General features: G+C 40.8%; 1 protein-coding gene across 1 annotated transcript in view; it reads right to left on the bottom strand.

The window, feature by feature from the left end:
• The window catches only part of LOC124044351 (trafficking protein particle complex subunit 9-like), a 393,465-nt gene that overhangs the window by 364,102 nt on the left and 17,044 nt on the right, over positions 1–12,319 (bottom strand). The window lies entirely within an intron of this gene.

Here is a 12,319-nt window from a genome sequence, read left to right as displayed (position 1 = left end):
TAGTGAGTGTGTATATAGTCTAGTGAGTGTGTATATAGTCTAGTGAGTGTGTATATAGTCTAGTGAGTGTGCATATAAAGTCTAGTATATAATGTCTATTGAGTGTGTATATATAGTCTAGTCTAGTGAGTGTGTATATATAGTCTAGTGAGTGTATATATAGTCTAGTGAGTGTATATATAGTCTAGTGAGTGTATATATAGTCTAGTGAGTGTATATATAGTCTAGTGAGTGTGTATATAGTCTAGTGAGTGTGTATATAGTCTAGTGAGTGTGTATATAGTCTAGTGAGTGTGTATATAGTCTAGTGAGTGTGTATATAGTCTAGTGAGTGTGTATATAGTCTAGTGAGTGTGTATATAGTCTAGTGAGTGTGTATATAGTCTAGTGAGTGTGTATATAGTCTAGTGAGTGTGTATATAGTCTAGTGAGTGTGTATATAGTCTAGTGAGTGTGTATATAGTCTAGTGAGTGTGTATATAGTCTAGTGAGTGTGTATATAGTCTAGTGAGTGTGTATATAGTCTAGTGAGTGTGCATATAGTCTAGAGAGTGTGTATAAAGTCTAGTATATAATGTCTATTGAGTGTGTATATAGTCTAGTGAGTGTGTATATAGTCTAGTGAGTGTGTATATAGTCTAGTGAGTGTGTATATAGTCTAGTGAGTGTGTATATAGTCTAGTGAGTGTGTATATAGTCTAGTGAGTGTGTATATAGTCTAGTGAGTGTGTATATAGTCTAGTGAGTGTGTATATAGTCTAGTGAGTGTGTATATAGTCTAGTGAGTGTGCATATAAAGTCTAGAGAGTGTGTATAAAGTCTAGTATATAATGTCTATTGAGTGTGTATATAGTCTAGTGAGTGTGCATATATAGTCTAGTGAGTGTGTATATATAGTCTAGTGAGTGTGCATATAAAGTCTAGTGAGTGTGTATATAGTCTAGTGAGTGTGTATATATAGTCTAGTGAGTGTGTATATATAGTCTAGTGAGTGTGCATATAAAGTCTAGTGAGTGTGTATATAGTCTAGTGAGTGTGTATATAGTCTAGTGAGTGTGTATATAGTCTAGTGAGTGTGTATATAGTCTAGTGAGTGTGTATATAGTCTAGTGAGTGTGTATATAGTCTAGTGAGTGTGTATATAGTCTAGTGAGTGTGTATATAGACTAGTGAGTGTGCATATAGTCTAGAGAGTGTGTATAAAGTCTAGTATATAATGTCTATTGAGTGTGTATATAGTCTAGTGAGTGTGTATATAGTCTAGTGAGTGTGTATATAGTCTAGTGAGTGTGTATATAGTCTAGTGAGTGTGTATATAGTCTAGTGAGTGTGTATATAGTCTAGTGAGTGTGTATATAGTCTAGTGAGTGTGTATATAGTCTAGTGAGTGTGTATATAGTCTAGTGAGTGTGCATATAAAGTCTAGTGAGTGTGTATATAGTCTAGTGAGTGTGTATATAGTCTAGTGAGTGTGTATATAGTCTAGTGAGTGTGTATATAGTCTAGTGAGTGTGCATATAAAGTCTAGTATATAATGTCTATTGAGTGTGTATATATAGTCTATTGAGTGTGTATATATAGTCTAGTGAGTGTGTATATATAGTCTAGTGAGTGTATATATAGTCTAGTGAGTGTATATATAGTCTAGTGAGTGTATATATAGTCTAGTGAGTGTATATATAGTCTAGTGAGTGTGTATATAGTCTAGTGAGTGTGTATATAGTCTAGTGAGTGTGTATATAGTCTAGTGAGTGTGTATATAGTCTAGTGAGTGTGTATATAGTCTAGTGAGTGTGTATATAGTCTAGTGAGTGTGTATATAGTCTAGTGAGTGTGTATATAGTCTAGTGAGTGTGTATATAGTCTAGTGAGTGTGTATATAGTCTAGTGAGTGTGTATATAGTCTAGTGAGTGTGTATATAGTCTAGTGAGTGTGTATATAGTCTAGTGAGTGTGTATATAGTCTAGTGAGTGTGCATATAGTCTAGAGAGTGTGTATAAAGTCTAGTATATAATGTCTATTGAGTGTGTATATAGTCTAGTGAGTGTGTATATAGTCTAGTGAGTGTGTATATAGTCTAGTGAGTGTGTATATAGTCTAGTGAGTGTGTATATAGTCTAGTGAGTGTGTATATAGTCTAGTGAGTGTGTATATAGTCTAGTGAGTGTGTATATAGTCTAGTGAGTGTGTATATAGTCTAGTGAGTGTGTATATAGTCTAGTGAGTGTGCATATAAAGTCTAGAGAGTGTGTATAAAGTCTAGTATATAATGTCTATTGAGTGTGTATATAGTCTAGTGAGTGTGCATATATAGTCTAGTGAGTGTGTATATATAGTCTAGTGAGTGTGCATATAAAGTCTAGTGAGTGTGTATATAGTCTAGTGAGTGTGTATATATAGTCTAGTGAGTGTGTATATATAGTCTAGTGAGTGTGCATATAAAGTCTAGTGAGTGTGTATATAGTCTAGTGAGTGTGTATATAGTCTAGTGAGTGTGTATATAGTCTAGTGAGTGTGTATATAGTCTAGTGAGTGTGCATATAGTCTAGTGAGTGTGTATATAGTCTAGTGAGTGTGTATATAGTCTAGTGAGTGTGTATATATAGTCTAGTGAGTGTGTATATATAGTCTAGTGAGTGTGTATAAAGTCTAGTATATAATGTCTATTGAGTGTGTATATATCATCTAGTGAGTGTGTATATAGTCTAGTGAGTGTGTATATAAACTCTGGTGTGTGTATATAAAGTCTAGTGAGTGTGTATATAAAGTCTAGTGAGTGTGTATATAAAGTCTAGTGAGTGTGTATATAGTCTAGTGAGTGTGTATATAGTCTAGTGAGTGTGTATATAGTCTAGTGAGTGTGTGTATATAGTCTAGTGAGTGTGTGTATATAGTCTAGTGAGTGTGTATATAGTCTAGTGAGTGTATATATAGTCTAGTGAGTGTATATATAGTCTAGTGAGTGTGTATATATAGTCTAGTGAGTGTGTATATATAGTCTAGTGAGTGTGTATATATAGTCTAGTGAGTGTATATATAGTCTAGTGAGTGTGTATATAGTCTAGTGAGTGTGCATATAAAGTCTAGAGAGTGTGCATATAAAGTCTAGAGAGTGTGTATAAAGTCTAGTATATAATGTCTATTGAGTGTGCATATAGTCTAGTGAGTGTGTATATATAGTCTAGTGAGTGTGTATATAGTCTAGTGAGTGTGCATATAGTCTAGTGAGTGTGTATATAGTCTAGTGAGTGTGTATATAGTCTAGTGAGTGTGTATATAGTCTAGTGAGTGTGTATATATAGTCTAGTGAGTGTGTATAAAGTCTAGTATATAATGTCTATTGAGTGTGTATATATCGTCTAGTGAGTGTGTATATAGTCTAGTGAGTGTGTATATAAAGTCTGGTGTGTGTATATAAAGTCTAGTGAGTGTGTATATAAAGTCTAGTGAGTGTGTATATAGTCTAGTGAGTGTGTGTATATAGTCTAGTGAGTGTGTGTATATAGTCTAGTGAGTGTGTATATAGTCTAGTGAGTGTGTATATAGTCTAGTGAGTGTGTGTATATAGTCTAGTGAGTGTGTGTATATAGTCTAGTGAGTGTGTGTATATAGTCTAGTGAGTGTGTATATAGTCTAGTGAGTGTGTATATAGTCTAGTGAGTGTGTATATAGTCTAGTGAGTGTGTATATAGTCTAGTGAGTGTATATATAGTCTAGTGAGTGTGTATATATAGTCTAGTGAGTGTGTATATATAGTCTAGTGAGTGTGTATATATAGTCTAGTGAGTGTATATATAGTCTAGTGAGTGTGTATATATAGTCTAGTGAGTGTGTATATATAGTCTAGTGAGTGTGTATATATAGTCTAGTGAGTGTATATATAGTCTAGTGAGTGTGTATATAGTCTAGTGAGTGTATATATAAAGTCTAGAGTGTGTATAAAGTCTAGTATATAATGTCTATTGAGTGTGTATATATCGTCTAGTGAGTGTGTATATAGTCTAGTGAGTGTGTATATATAGTCTAGAGAGTGTGTATATAGTCTAGTGAGTGTGTATATAAAGTCTAGTGAGTGTGTATATATAGTCTCGTGAGTGTGTATATATAGTCTAGTGAGTGTGTATATAGTCTAGTGAGTGTGTATATAGTCTAGTGAGTGTATATATAGTCTAGTGAGTGTGTATATAGTCTAGTGAGTGTATATATAAAGTCTAGAGAGTGTGTATAAAGTCTAGTATATAATGTCTATTGAGTGTGTATATAGTCTAGTGAGTGTGTATATATATAGTCTAGTGAGTGTGTATATATAGTCTAGTGACTGTGTATATAGTCCAGTGAGTGTGCATATAAAGTCTAGAGAGTGTTTTCTAAAGTCTAGTATATAATGTCTATTGAGTGTGTATATATATCGTCTATTGAGTGTGTATATATCGTCTAGTGAGTGTGTATATATAGTCTAGTGAGTGTGTATATATAGTCTAGTGAGTGTGTATATATAGTCTAGTGAGTGTGTATAAAGTCTAGTATATAATGTCTATTGAGTGTGTATATATAGTCTAGTGAGTGTGTATATATAGTCTAGTGAGTGTGTATATATAGTCTAGTGAGTGTGTATATATAGTCTAGTGAGTGTGTATATAGTCTAGTGAGTGTGTATATATAGTCTAGTGAGTGTGTATATAGTCTAGTGAGTGTGTATATAGTCTAGTGAGTGTGTATATAGTCTAGTGAGTGTGTATATAGTCTAGTGAGTGTGTATATAGTCTAGTGAGTGTGTATATAAAGTCTAGTGAGTGTGTATATATCGTCTAGTGAGTGTGTATATATCGTCTAGTGAGTGTGTATATATCGTCTAGTGAGTGTGTATATATAGTCTAGTGAGTGTGTATATAGTCTAGTGAGTGTGTGTATAAAGTCTAGTGAGTGTGTATATAAAGTCTAGTGAGTGTGTATATAAAGTCTAGTGAGTGTGTATATAAAGTCTAGTGAGTGTGTATATAGTCTAGTGAGTGTGTATATAGTCTAGTGAGTGTGTATATAGTCTAGTGAGTGTGTATATAGTCTAGTGAGTGTGTGTATATAGTCTAGTGAGTGTGTGTATATAGTCTAGTGAGTGTGTATATAGTCTAGTGAGTGTGTATATAGTCTAGTGAGTGTATATATAGTCTAGTGAGTGTATATATAGTCTAGTGAGTGTGTATATATAGTCTAGTGAGTGTGTATATATAGTCTAGTGAGTGTGTATATATAGTCTAGTGAGTGTATATATAGTCTAGTGAGTGTGTATATATAGTCTAGTGAGTGTGTATATATAGTCTAGTGAGTGTGTATATATAGTCTAGTGAGTGTATATATAGTCTAGTGAGTGTGTATATAGTCTAGTGAGTGTATATATAAAGTCTAGAGTGTGTATAAAGTCTAGTATATAATGTCTATTGAGTGTGTATATATCGTCTAGTGAGTGTGTATATAGTCTAGTGAGTGTGTATATATAGTCTAGAGAGTGTGTATATAGTCTAGTGAGTGTGTATATAGTCTAGTGAGTGTGTATATAGTCTAGTGAGTGTATATATAGTCTAGTGAGTGTGTATATAGTCTAGTGAGTGTGTATATATATAGTCTAGTGAGTGTGTATATATAGTCTAGTGACTGTGTATATAGTCCAGTGAGTGTGCATATAAAGTCTAGAGATTGTTTTCTAAAGTCTAGTATATAATGTCTATTGAGTGTGTATATATATCGTCTATTGAGTGTGTATATATATCGTCTATTGAGTGTGTATATATCGTCTAGTGAGTGTGTATATATAGTCTAGTGAGTGTGTATATATAGTCTAGTGAGTGTGTATATATAGTCTAGTGAGTGTGTATAAAGTCTAGTATATAATGTCTATTGAGTGTGTATATATAGTCTAGTGAGTGTGTATATAGTCTAGTGAGTGTGTATATAGTCTAGTGAGTGTGTATATAGTCTAGTGAGTGTGTATATAGTCTAGTGAGTGTGTATATAGTCTAGTGAGTGTGCATATAGTCTAGAGAGTGTGTATAAAGTCTAGTATATAATGTCTATTGAGTGTGTATATAGTCTAGTGAGTGTGTATATAGTCTAGTGAGTGTGTATATAGTCTAGTGAGTGTGTATATAGTCTAGTGAGTGTGTATATAGTCTAGTGAGTGTGTATATAGTCTAGTGAGTGTGTATATAGTCTAGTGAGTGTGTATATAGTCTAGTGAGTGTGTATATAGTCTAGTGAGTGTGCATATAAAGTCTAGAGAGTGTGTATAAAGTCTAGTATATAATGTCTATTGAGTGTGTATATAGTCTAGTGAGTGTGTATATATCGTCTAGTGAGTGTGTATATATCGTCTAGTGAGTGTGTATATATCGTCTAGTGAGTGTGTATATATCGTCTAGTGAGTGTGTATATATAGTCTAGTGAGTGTGTATATATAGTCTAGTGAGTGTGTATATATAGTCTAGTGAGTGTGTATATAGTCTAGTGAGTGTGTATATAGTCTAGTGAGTGTGTATATATAGTCTAGTGAGTGTGTATATATAGTCTAGTGAGTGTGTATATATAGTCTAGTGAGTGTTTATATATAGTCTAGTGAGTGTGTATATAGTCTAGTGAGTGTGTATATAGTCTAGTGAGTGTGTATATATAGTCTAGTGAGTGTGTATATAGTCTAGTGAGTGTGTATATAGTCTAGTGAGTGTGTATATATAGTCTAGTGAGTGTGTATATAGTCTAGTGAGTGTGTATATAGTCTAGTGAGTGTGTATATATAGTCTAGTGAGTGTGTATATAGTCTAGTGAGTGTGTATATAGTCTAGTGAGTGTGTATATATAGTCTAGTGAGTGTGTATATATAGTCTAGTGAGTGTGTATATAGTCTAGTGAGTGTGTATATATAGTCTAGTGAGTGTGTATATAGTCTAGTGAGTGTGTATATAGTCTAGTGAGTGTGTATATAGTCTAGTGAGTGTCTATATAGTCTAGTGAGTGTATATATAGTCTAGTGAGTGTGTATATATAGTCTAGTGAGTGTGTATATATAGTCTAGTGAGTGTGTATATATAGTCTAGTGAGTGTGTATATATAGTCTAGTGAGTGTGTATATATAGTCTAGTGAGTGTGTATATAGTCTAGTGAGTGTGTATATAGTCTAGTGAGTGTGTATATAGTCTAGTGAGTGTGTATATAAAGTCTAGTGAGTGTGTATATATAGTCTAGTGACTGTGTATATAGTCCAGTGAGTGTGCATATAAAGTCTGGTGAGTGTGTGTAGGGTCAGTGCAAGACAGTTAGATACACAACACGATCAAAAGTATGTTCCTCGAACATCTCATTCCAAAATCATGGGAATTTATATGGAGTTGGTCCCCACCTTTGCTGCAATAACTCTTCTGGGAAGGCTTTCCACTAGATGTTGGAACATTGCTGCGGGGACATGCTTTACATTCAGCCGCAAGAGCATTTGTGAGGTCGGGCACTGATGTGGGAGGATTAGGCCTGGCTCGCAGTCAGGCGTTCCTATTCATCCCAAATGTGTTCGGTGGGGTTGAGGTCAGGGTTCTGTGCAGGCCAGTCAAGTTCTTCCATACCGATCTCGACGTACCATTTCTGCATGGACTTCGCTTTGTGCACGGGGCATTGTCATGATCAAACAGGAAGGGGCCTTCCCCAAATTGTTGCCACAAAGTTGAAAGCACAGAATCGTTTAGAATGTAATTGTATGCTGTCGTGTTAAGATTTCCCTTCACTGGAACTAAGAGGCCTAGCCCCAAACCATGAAAAAACATCTACACACAACAACCCATAATGACAAGAGAGCGAGAGGCTGAGTAAGAGATGGAGCGAGAGGCTGAGTTAGAGAGGCAGAGAGAGAGAGAGAGCGAGCGAGAGGCTGTGCTCTCTGCCTCTCGCTCTCTCTGCCTCTCGCTTGCTCGCTCTCTCTGCCTCTCTCTTGCTCGCTCTCTCTGCCTCTCTCTTGCTCGCTCTCTCTGCCTCTCTAACTCAGCCTCTCGCTCTCTCTCTCTCGCTTTCCCCTGCCTCTCGCTCTCTCAGCCTCTTGCTTTCCCCTGCCTCTCTAACTCAGCCTCTCGCTAGATCTCTAACTCAGCCTCTCGCTTGATCTCTAACTCAGCCTCTCGCTTGATCTCTAACTCAGCCTCTCGCTTGATCTCTAACTCAGCTAACTCAGCCTCTCGCTTGATCTCTAACTCAGCCTCTCGCTTGATCTCTAACTCAGCCTCTCGCTTGATCTCTAACTCAGCCTCTCGCTTGATCTCTAACTCAGCCTCTCGCTTGATCTCTAACTCAGCCTCTCGCTTGATCTCTAACTCAGCCTCTCGCTTGATCTCTAACTCAGCCTCTCGCTTGATCTCTAACTCAGCCTCTCGCTTGATCTCTAACTCAGCCTCTCGCTGATCTCTAACTCAGCCTCTCGCTTGATCTCTAACTCAGCCTCTCGCTTGATCTCTAACTCAGCCTCTCGCTTGATCTCTAACTCAGCCTCTCGCTTGATCTCTAACTCAGCCTCTCGCTTGATCTCTAACTCAGCCTCTCGCTTGATCTCTAACTCAGCCTCTCGCTTGATCTCTAACTCAGCCTCTCGCTTGATCTCTAACTCAGCCTCTCGCTTGATCTCTAACTCAGCCTCTCGCTCATCCTCTCTAACTCAGCCTCTCGCTCATCCTCTCGCTCTCAGCCGCTCGCTCATCCTCTCGCCCTCGCGCTCGCTCAGCCTCTCGCCCTCGCTCTCTCTCTCTCAGCCTCTAGCTCTCTCTCTCTCTCTCAGCCTCTAGCTCTCTCTCTCTCTCTCAGCCTCTAGCTCTCTCTCTCTCTCTCAGCCTCTAGCTCTCTCTCTCTCTCTCAGCCTCTAGCTCTCTCTCTCTCTCTCAGCCTCTAGCTCTCTCTCTCTCTCTCAGCCTCTAGCTCTCTCTCTCTCTCAGCCTCTAGCTCTCTCTCTCTCTCAGCCTCTAGCTCTCTCTCTCTCAGCCTCTAGCTCTCTCTCTCTCTCAGCCTCTAGCTCTCTCTCTCTCTCAGCCTCTAGCTCTCTCTCTCTCAGCCTCTCGCTCTCTCTCTCTCTCAGCCTCTCGCTCTCTCTCTCTCTCAGCCTCTCGCCCTCTCTCTCTCAGCCTCTCGCCCTCTCTCTCTCAGCCTCTCGCCCTCTCTCTCTCTCAGCCTCTCGCCCTCTCTCTCTCTCAGCCTCTCGCCCTCTCTCTCTCTCAGCCTCTCGCTCTCTCTCTCTCTCAGCCTCTCGCTCTCTCCCTCAGCCTCTCGCTCTCTCCCTCAGCCTCTCGCTCTCTCCCTCAGCCTCTCGCTCTCTCCCTCAGCCTCTCGCTCTCTCCCTCAGCCTCTCGCTCTCTCCCTCAGCCTCTCGCTCTCTCCCTCAGCCTCTCGCTCTCTCCCTCAGCCTCTCGCTCTCTCCCTCAGCCTCTCGCTCTCTCCCTCAGCCTCTCGCTCTCTCCCTCAGCCTCTCGCTCTCTCCCTCAGCCTCTCGCTCTCTCCCTCAGCCTCTCGCTCTCTCCCTCAGCCTCTCGCTCTCTCCCTCAGCCTCTCGCTCTCTCCCTCAGCCTCTCGCTCTCTCCCTCAGCCTCTTAGCCTCTCGCTCTCTCCCTCAGCCTCTTAGCCTCTCGCTCTCAGCCTCTCTCTCAGCCTCTCTCTCAGCCTCTCTCTCAGCCTCTCTCTCAGCCTCTCTCTCAGCCTCTCTCCCAGCCTCTCTCCCAGCCTCTCTCCCAGCCTCTCTCCCACGCAGGCCCGAAGCTCCTGTGATGACACGCTACCTCTTCTCTCTCTTATCCCTCTCCCAGACAGGGTGACAGTGGTAACGTTAATTAGACTCTCTCTCCCCGAAAGGTCCATCTTAAATAAAACATTTGCTATGATTTTTAATGTCACCGATGGGGACTTGAAAAGGCACTACTGCCTCAAGACAGACCTTAGAAGGGACCGGCTCTTTCAAAGCCCATCATTTCCTTTCCCTGGGAGCTTCTGCTGTGACATTAAATGGGACGACAGCAACGTTCTAGCAATCCTAGAATCTCCATGTGTGCCAGATTTTTTTAAAGAAATGTACACAGTTGATAAATGAGGCCCCACATCTGATGGATTAAAAGGCACATTCTGGGATATTTGAGAATGGTAATTGCCATTCTCATTCATCAGCTTTATACCAAACTAAATAGCAGGCTTACATTGGGCTGAAAAAGTCAGGATTGTGACTTTAAAGGAAAAGGCTGTTGCTGCTGGGGATAGACAGTCACACTGTTTTGCTATGCTGAGCTATGCTGCTGTGTGTCCTACAATACTTCCACAGACACGCAGGGAACATAGCAAGGGGGACGCGCCCCACTACTGCATGCTGGGAGAAGACTACCTCCAATAACTCCCGCCGTGTGTGACATCACCACACTGCAAACAAACAGCAGGGGGGTGAAGGAAAAGGGAGAAAAAGGGAGAGGGGGGACAGAGGGAGAGAGAGGATTGGAGAGAGAGAGACAGGCGGGCGAGGAAAGAAGGCGTGCAACCTCAGTTCAGAGGGGACAGATTTGTGCGAGGCCCATTTCACAGAGTGTCTCTGCCAAAGACACCATTCAGAAAGTCAGTGAGAACTAGAGCCGTTTTAAGCTGCTAAAACAGTTACTCAAGCTTGGAGTTAGGAGTCTGGGGAACAAGGTTTCAACTCAAGTGAGATCATAGCTTTAATATAACAATGAAATATGTTTGGGGACTTTATGCCCAGCCTCTCACACAAAATGGCATAGCTAGAAAAGCATTGCCTTTCTGTCTCGAGGCATCGCAGGCTGTAATTGCACGTTTAAGTGTGTAGGACGCCAACACACACACGGTGGGTGTATGACAGACACTGAGCTGTAGTTGAGCTGTTGTTATTCCAGCAGGGTTACACAGTGAGGAGGGTGCTGGGTAGATGGGAGCATGGCCTCTCTCAGCGTAGCAACAGTCCCTCGCTGCTACTGCTGCTGCTGACAGTGGTGAATATTTCATACTGTTGGCGCTCTGCTCGCTCTCTCTCGTTCTCCCTCCATTTCTCTGTATTCACTCTCCTCTCTCCTTCCTCACCGTCTCTCTCCTTCTCCTCCCTCTCCCTCCCCCTTTCCCAAAAGCATTACATTGGCCTCGACAGTGAGGTCAGTTAGGCATCATCTCCAACCCGGTCCTCTCTCTCAGATGAGTACCCGAGTCCAGAGGATTTCTGGACAAAGCTCACTTTCGCCCAGCCACCATATGAGATGACTGGCTTGGTTGAGCATCACACACCATTACACCCGCAGGCACAATGCTGGCTTTCCCAAAGGACATTGATGGATGGCTGCAGCCAGGGGGTGATTTTAGATAGTATGAAATCAAGGGAAAATGCATTAAGGGTTTTAAGCTAATACTGACAAAAACGTTTGACTATGACCATGTAATATCGGTTATACCACGGGGGAAAATTCAATGGCCTAGCATGCTGAACGCTTGTTCCCGTTCTTTAAACGTTATGCACACGTGCTAAACAAAACACAAAAAAACTGTCGCTGATATTCACACATTCACTGAAATTCTCAGCACAACACATATTGAATTTAAACTGTATAATAGAATACTGTATAAAATGGCTCATTTGCTCATATTTGCAATGGCCTACCTGTGATTGGGCTGGAGGAATGAGAGGAAGGAGTGGACACGCATAATGATCTGCATGTCACTGCTGCATCAAGGGGAAAACACGGCATGAAACCTTCTACTCTTCAGTTAATACACACACTCTCTGTCTCCCTCTCTTTCATAAACACACACCACTCTCCGTCCCAAACACACACTGCTCCCAACTTTAGAAACGTTAGGCAACAAACAGAATGTAAGAGAGCACCAGAAAGAAAGAGATTTTTGATATAGTTAGGTCTTTATGAAGCCTACCTTCGAAGCTACCTTCGAGTGGATGGGGAGAAGCAGGTGAGAGAGGGCTGGTAGGAGACGCTGAGAAGCAGGTGAGAGAGGGCTGGTAGGAGACGCTGAGAAGCAGGTGAGAGAGGGCTGGTAGGAGACGCTGAGAAGCAGGTGAGAGAGGGCTGGTAGGAGACGCTGAGAAGCAGGTGAGAGAGGGCTGGTAGGAGACGCTGAGAAGCAGGTGAGAGAGGGCTGGTAGGAGACGCTGAGAAGCAGGTGAGAGAGGGCTGGTAGGAGACACTGAGAAGCAGGTGAGAGAGGGATGGTAGGAAACGCTGAGAAGCAGTTGAGAGAGGGCTGGTAGGAGACGCTGAGAAGCAGGTGAGAGAGGGCTGGTAGGAGACGCTGAGAAGCAGGTGAGAG

The sequence above is a fragment of the Oncorhynchus gorbuscha genome, linkage group LG09, assembly GCF_021184085.1.
Source record: "Oncorhynchus gorbuscha isolate QuinsamMale2020 ecotype Even-year linkage group LG09, OgorEven_v1.0, whole genome shotgun sequence".
Classification (NCBI taxonomy): domain Eukaryota; kingdom Metazoa; phylum Chordata; class Actinopteri; order Salmoniformes; family Salmonidae; genus Oncorhynchus; species Oncorhynchus gorbuscha.
The sequence above is the reverse complement of the archived record's forward strand: the minus strand, read 5'-3'. Positions and strand labels throughout refer to the sequence as shown.